Source organism: Lissotriton helveticus, chromosome 10, assembly GCF_964261635.1.
Source record: "Lissotriton helveticus chromosome 10, aLisHel1.1, whole genome shotgun sequence".
Taxonomy (NCBI): Eukaryota; Metazoa; Chordata; class Amphibia; order Caudata; family Salamandridae; genus Lissotriton; species Lissotriton helveticus.
This window is the reverse complement of record NC_136071.1, coordinates 274,052,039-274,060,446: the sequence shown is the minus strand read 5'-3', so window position 1 is coordinate 274,060,446 and position 8,408 is coordinate 274,052,039.

Sequence of the window (8,408 nt, the reverse complement as noted above, 5' to 3'; positions counted from 1 at the left end):
CCTGTACCAAGACTTATTTCCCCTTATTGCTGAAGATAGATAATGCATATGAATCTCACTCAAAAAAAAACCATCACAAATCAACTGTTAAACAAATCACTTATTGGACTATTTCTAATCATTTTTCAGAAATCTAATCTGCATTACTTTTCAACAAACAACCATGCAGCAGCCTAAAAGGAAGTACGAACAATACAACAGATATACATAGTGAGTTTCTATGAATCACAGTGGTAGATTAGACAATAATAGTGTTCAAACCGTGTAATGAAAGGCATCCTCAACTTTTAACTCAAGCATGCTTTTAAAATGCATACCTTACTGCAATTTTCTATTTTTTTTTAAACATATATATCTATTTTTTTGTGTGGGGAGACCTCCCACAACCCCCAACTACTTTTATTAATGAAGTTAAAGTGTGCGTATTTGTGAGGGAGACCCACCACACCCTCATCTTTCCTTAAATATGTAGTGATGTATACAAATTTATGGGGGGAGACCCACTAATGAGGTACTGGGTTTTTAAGAACCGGCACAGAACCGGTAACCCAGCGGTGCCAGGGGATCAACACACCAGAGACCTCGGGTTCTCCTGAGTCAGACCGACAGAAACTTCAGAGTCTTTCAGGTGAAGTCAAAGATTCGTTTATTGGCTGCAACCAAGGTGACAGGGTCCTAGAAGTACGATACAAGTATATTCAGGAGACTGCACACTTTCACAAAGTTAGGCTTCTCTTCTTATACACAATATTCTCCCTTGGGCGAAACATTCCTTGGATTCGCGGTATTTCATTTATGGTTACTGATTACAAAAGAAAGCAGAGTCATGATGACATGTACATATTTCACGTCGTGCTGCCCATAACAAATCATCCGGCAAGGCCCAACATTTCATCAGATATCGCTGGACCCCTAATAAAAATGGTCACCTCCCCATCATAAAGCAAATGAAGGAAAGGAGTGAAGAAAGATGTGAGCGAGATATGGCAGGTGTGCGTGCTGAAATGGTTTTATGGCTGGTTGAGCCTAGATGCTATCTTGTTCGGCCACTGGGAGGGAACTGACCTAACGAGCTCGGCCTGGGGCAATGGTTCTAACTTGTACTGGGGTCAGAGAGAAGTCGATTAAGGAGTATGTGTCCTTGTGGAATTAAATTCGACTGGATTAAGGCCTATGTAGAGGGCAACATGCAACTAAGGGTTCAGAAGGCAAATGACGATTTCGAGGTGAAATCGTCACTCGAATATGCCGAAAATACATGTACTTGATGTACTCGTCATTCTCGGTCTTTTGATACCAAATTCTTCCTATTTCGACGAAGTTTTTATTCTCGAGTCCGGTACTATAATATGAATCCAGATTTTCAGAACCACAGACCCTCCTTTTGCCCTTACATAGGCAATTAATCTATCCTCGTGTTAATCTGAGTCCAGATCTATATTCCTAAAGTCATTGAGATGTTGCTGCAACATCATTCTAGTGCTGAGCTCATGTCTTGACACAGGCTTCCTTACACACGATGTAGCACAGAGGCCACATATTGCAGGAGCACACTGTATGCATAGACAGAACAGGAAGAGAATGGCTAAGACCATCCCAATGACCATCAGAATTTTCCATCCCCAGCCAGATATCAGTCCCCAGAACCATCCCATTAATGACCAATCTCCTTTATCCACATGAATTGATTCGGAAATCTTATGTAGTTTGGAGATGGCCCCGTACACTGTTGGAGCATTATCTGGAATAAAAATGCAACAACTGGACTGGATCAATTTGCATACTCCACCTCGGTCCGCCAGTATCACATCCAAAGCGACCCGGTTTTGAAGAGTCATCAGTCGATCCGACTGGAGCTCAGCAGTTAGGTTACTAAGGGCACCAGCAGTTTCAATCACGGTGGATTCAACTACCCTTGTCAATTGCCTTATGTTTCGGCTGTTAATCATGGCTCCCCAGAACGGCAGAACACCCATTGCAAAGTCGCCAAATTCTTGACCTGCAGTGTCTTCTTTACTCAAAACACCTCTAACTACCCTTGTCCGGTGGTAATCCGCCGCTGCTGTGTAGGTGGGAGGTAACAGGAATGAAACAAAACATGAGCCCGAGAAGTCAGGGGGCAACCATGTATAGGCTCTATCATGGCAGATGAAATAAGTACCCTTAGCGGCTAAAAAGGCAGGGGAAGTCTGAGATCCAAAAATGTACGTTTCTGTACAGACACTCTTCCCTAGCTGAGCTCTGGGATTCCTACCAATACCTTGCAGACACAGGTGACCTTGATGGGGTACGATCCACATAGGGGACGATCTCTTGGCTTGCTGTTTCTCACTTACTGTAGTGCCATATCCGGTCACATTCCAACCCACATATGCAAGTATCTCATCATCCGGGGTATCTTCGTAAGAAGTTACTTCCTTGATCATGTCAACTATACCCTTGACTAGGGCGCTAGTCTTGAGGTTGTCTTTTACAGAACGTAGGGGTTGGATTTCTCGTGCATATATGAACATTGTCCTATATGCCCATACTGACCCATTGCGACTAAATGGCAGGACCAAATAGGGGATACCTCTATCCGTGGTGTGGGGCATGAGACCACACACCCAACAATTGGTTGTGTTCATTACAAGTTGGTGTTGGTGTAATAGCTGAACGAAGGAATTATTAATGAACTCTAATCTCCTATTTGATTCGTGGTCAGGTAAGGAGTGGAAAGAATGAGAGGAAACAGTAGGGGGAGGTATGGGTGATGTAGTGGGCGTGAATGCCACATGAAAAGAGAATAAAACATAGCTTATCAAAAAGACCATTACGCTAAATAGCATAAAAATACACATTATTATAAAAATTCTCTTCCTCATTGTTTTCAAAAGTCTCTGCTTAAAGTTCATTTGGTTGGCAGTTCTCTCCACATCAGGAAACTCCATCCTCTCTAAGGTGCTGCCCGCGGCGGTAGGTTGTTTCTGCTAAAGGATGCTTCCGTCAGTCTAGGGTGGCTCCCTTTGACCGACTGGAACCAGCGACCTATTGCCGTCAGCTGCACCCAAAAGTCTTTAATCAACCGCGACCCTAGCAGCGGAACCCGGATGGCGGTTCAAGAAAAAACAAAAATAAGCAAGTTACCTAGATGGGAGAATCTGCACTTTCAAAAATAGGATTTTTGAAAAAAAACCACATTTTACATTAGTCCACATTTTTCTCTCGGATCATAAAATAAATCACTTTTATTTTTAGTCTCTTTTTCTTGGTCGTAAATTATAGCGTCTTTTCCCGGATACTGTCTGGTCCAGAAATAGTAGCTCAGGTTCCACAGAGTTCAATTGTTCTGATGGCGGCGTAGTTTCTTGAGAAATGTTCCCACTTTCACAATCACGTTCAGTTTCTTTTACGCGTTCATCAGTTGTGCGCTTTGAGTCAGTGCCTCCTTGTCGGACCCATTGGTCATGTGGCAGAGGGAAGGGTATCTTCTTACAATGGATCCCGTGGACCCAATTGGCCTTCCCCTCCACTTTAACGGTCGACCTTGTAGACAGGAGGACGAGGTGTGGCCCGGTCCATCTGGGCTGGTCGTTTCTTGTCCTCTGAAAATTCATGATAAGTACCCAGGAACCAGGGTCAATGGAGTGACCCGGTGTCTCAGAGACCGGAGGCAAGGTGTTGTGGACCTGTTGATATAAAACACGCAATTTAGCCGTCAATTCATACAAATAGTCAAGCAAAATTGGGTGTTGCAGCTCGCTAAACTTCATGGGCCTAGGCACTCCCCATATGTTGGCTGGCCGACCAAAGATTATTTCATAGGGGCTGAGTTTCATTCGCGAATGCACAGTCATTCTGGTGGATAGGAGTGCTAAGGGTAGAGCGTCAGGCCATTTAAGACCTGTGCTCGCCTGGATTTTGGCCAATTTAAGTTTAAGCGTGCCATTGTAACATTCCACTAATCCAGCTGATTGGGGGTGATTTGCAGCGTGGAACTTCTGCCTGATGCCTAGCCCTTCACACACTCTTTTCATCACACAACCCACAAATTCACTTCCGTTGTCCGACCAGACCATTCTAGGCATTCCGAACCTGGGGAAGAACTCTTTCACAAGGGCTTTCGCTGTGGACAAGGCAGTATTGTCTCTTAGGGGATAGGCTTCTACCCATCTTGAGAAGGCACAAACAACCACGAGCACATATTTCAAGTTGTTGCACCTCTCCATGTGTATGAAATCTAGCTGCAAAACCTTGAACGGATACGTAGGAGGTGCAAAATGACCAGCTGGAGTTGGGGTTCCCCTACCAGGATTGTGCTTCAGACATACCATGCAATTCTTGACAATATTCTCTGCACACTTGGGAATCCCTGAATTCTTCCACACTGGGGCCAACAACTCGCAAATCCCTTTCGCGCTGATATGGGCCATCCCATGAGCCATTGTAACCACTGCAGGCACATATGCGTCGGGTAACAACCATCTCTGTTGCTCTGTCGATTCAATCCAACAACCATTTGCATCCACTCTCCCTGTACTTTCTCTCCACATGCTTAACTCTTTCTCCGTGGCCTCAGCTTGGATGGACTTCACACTTTCTATCGTGTCTTCACATATTCCAACATAACCAGTCCATCTTTCTGGGCTAGCAACATACATTCTGCTCATCATATTCTTTGCAGTTTCCTTTGCAGTTTCATCAGCAAATGCATTTCCACGACCAACATCATCAATCACTCTCTTGTGTGCACTACATTTCACGATCGCTACTTTCAGGGGCAACGTCAGTGATTCAAGAAGCTCATTCACCAACTGACCATGCTGAATCTTAGCTCCATGCGAAGTCAGGAACCCACGTTCTCTCCACAATCGTCCAAAACTGTGAGCCACTCCAAAAGCATACTGACTGTCGGTATAGACAGTCACTTTCATTCCTTTGGATAACACACATGCTCTTGTTAATGCCACGAGTTGAGCGGCTTGAGCTGAACCATGTGGTATTCGCGCGGTTTCAACGATTGTGTGCAAAGTTGTGACAGCATATGCTGTAGTCACGTTACCATTTGGGAGTTTAAAGCAGGAACCATTCACCCATAATGTACCATCACATTCAGCGAGAGGAGTATCGAATAGATCAACTCTTCCTTTTGTCTCTTCCTCCGTTCTGAGGAAACAATCGTGCTGTTCTGAAGCATCCGATTCCTCAGCAATTGGTAACAATGTGGCTATGTTCAGGGTGCTGCACCTTTTGATGTGCACATGGCTCGCTAGTAGCGTCAATTCATAACTGGACAGTCGAGCACTAGTTAAATGCTGTGTCTTGGTCCTATTTAACAACGTGTCTACTGCATGCGGGACCATCACGATTAGTGTATTATTCATTACTAGACCTGCAGACTGTCGAATAGAAACAGCTGCTGCTGCTGTGGCCCTTAGACAACTTGGCAATGCTCGTGCTACCGGATCTAAAGTTGACGAAAAATAGGCGCATGGCCGCTGTCTATCTCCGTATAACTGAGTCAGCACGGACAATGCACAACCCTCCTTCTCGTGGACATATAATGTGAAAGGCTTACTGTAGTTGGGGTTACCTAACACAGGGGCCGAACATAATGCTGTGCGTAATTCGAGAAAACTTTTCTGACACTCATCAGACCAAGGAATGGGATTGGGTGTATTTGCACACGTTAGTGCCAATAAGGGTTTGGCTAATAACGAAAAATTTGGAATCCACTGTCTACAGTACGATGTAATGCCCAAGAAAGCGCGTACTTCTCTCTGCGTTCTTGGCATATTCAATTTTGCTATTGCCTGAATTCTTTCTGGGGTCAGTTTCCTTCCCTCCTTCGATAAGAGATGACCTAAGTAGGTCACTTCTTGTCGGCAATATTGAAGCTTGGAAAGTGACACCTTGTGATGCAGATCACATAGATGACGCAGTAATTCCAACGTGGCCATTTTACATATTTTCTCAGTATCCGCAGCGATGAGCAAATCGTCCACGTACTGTACGAGAGTGGAACCTTTGGGCAAAACCATTGTGTCAAGCTGACTTTTCAGAGCTTGACTGTATATTGAGGGGCTTTCACAGTAGCCTTGAGGAGCGCGTTTAAAGCGGAAACTGCGACCACCTAAACTAAAGGAAAAAATATCCCTGCTTTCCTCAGCAATCGGGATACTGAAGAAGGCATTCTTCAGGTCAATCACCGAAAACCAGGAGGCAGAGGCTGGAATCATAGTCAATAATGTTGTAATGTCGGGGACAACTGGGAATTGTGGCACCACTATCTTATTCACTTCCCTAAGATCAATCACGAATCTATACACAGGTGGCTGAGAAGGGTCAGTTCGTTTTAAAACAGGCAGAACAGGACTATTGCAAACATTTCCCCGTGTTTCTTCAATTACGTCTTTCTCAATCAACTCGTAAACAATCGCTAGCAAAGCTTTTTCGCCCTCATTGGATATTCTGTATTGGGGAATTCGTGGCATTTTGACATTCGGCTTCAATGTTACAACATATGGTGGAATTTCTAAAAGACCTACATCATTCGGACCAGTAGCCCAAAGAATATCTGGAAGAAGTACCAATTCTGCTGGAAGCGTATTCCTCGACAAATACATGGGAGAAACCACTTTCTTACCTAAAGTCAGTTGTACTCCTGAAGGAGAACAGTACAAAGTCGCATACAATCTTTTTAGCAAATCTAATCCTAGCAAATTTTCGCCACAACCTGTTGTCAAAATAAGGGGTGCTTCGAATTCACAAGGACCAACAGAAAGAGATAAAGGGTCAGAAATCGGATTTCTAACCGGGGCGCCAGAAAAACCTACGGAAACATTCATTTCGCCAGACAAAGGTGCGCCAGGGAGTTTGGAGTGCATAATAGAACTCTTTGTAGCACCAGTATCCAACAGAAAAGGTTCTGACACACCCGATGTAATCACCTCAACATATGGTCCACTCTGATCTACTGGAACTGAAACAACTCCCTCTCCTTGTCTAAGGCTGTCCTAGCAATCATTACTCTCCCCTGCTCATTTTCCGTGTAATACTCGTCAACGTAGTACTGAGCTGTCCTGTCAGATACGTTATTTTGCTGGTCAAACCTGTTCATAGAGTTTTGTGGTGGAAGGGGACGTGCGTCCTGAGGGGCGTTTCCACGCCCTCTACCTCTAGGCGCTTGCTGGCTACCACGACCTCTTACGCCAGGGAATTCATTTGTACGTTGTGGCAGGGCAGGACAGTCATATTTGTAATGACCCTCTTGTTTGCAGTATAAACACTGGTTGGGACCTACGCGGTTTTGATTGTAATCGAATCTCTGCAAGTTTCTCTGAGGCTGCTGAAAAGTGTTCTGGTAGTGATTCGGACCATTATTTTTATTACCACCACCACGTGGAGGATAGGCTTGCTGTAGCAAAACCTTCGTTTTGAGTTCTCTAGTTTTCTTTTCTACTTTATCTTTCTCATCCTTGTCTCTATTCTCGTAGTACTGTGCGGTAGCTAATATCTGGGCTGAAGATGAGACTGCCCAAGAACTTTCCGAATCTTTTAATTTTCTACACAAGTCTGGAAGTAGATTATGCACAAATTTATCGACAAACAATCTCTGACCACCTTCTGTGGTCATATCTTGACCGCTGTGGTCAATGAATGTTTCTTCAAATCTGGTGAAGAAATCTGAAACAGTTTCTTCTTTCTTTTGCTTGCATGCAGATAACTTATCCCAATTTACGCGTATCGCAGGCATTATCGTTTTCATGTAATCTACTATTCTACCAGGTAGTTCCGCTATCAGAGGCTCAGGCTTGGCACCACCAACTTGTCGTGCGTCTGCAGCAGTGATATTAGCCCACGTGTCACCTAATTCCTGGTCATGATCTACATGGCGAATTTTTCCCCATAAAGGTTGTGGAACAACGTTCCCGAATAACATATCGATATCGGCCAAATTCATTATACATGACCCAGCAGTTTGCGACAATTCTTTATAGTACCCTGCGGGATTTTTACGCGGATCTGGTAGTGTTTGTTTGAGTGCTAAAACTTCAGCTCGCTTCCATGGAACATGTACCCATACGCGGTGAAAGTGGGGCAGGACAGGTGGGACAGCTGTCGCGTCACCCTCTCTCCATTGTGGGGGAACTTCTCTCATAGGGTATTGTCGTGCCTTTTTCCTACTAGATGTACTGGATTCGAATGGTGACCCAGAACTGCTTCCCTTACTTCGATATGATAATAGCATTTCAACTGCTTTTTCCACATCGGGACCTACAATCATACCTTGACTAAACTTAAACCTTATACGACACATCTCTTGTGGGAGGCAATCCTGATCATTGTCTTCTAAATCCTCGCAAAGAAAAACACACATCTGTTCGAACACATATCTCTGTGTCGCTGTTTCCCATTGATGGAAAACT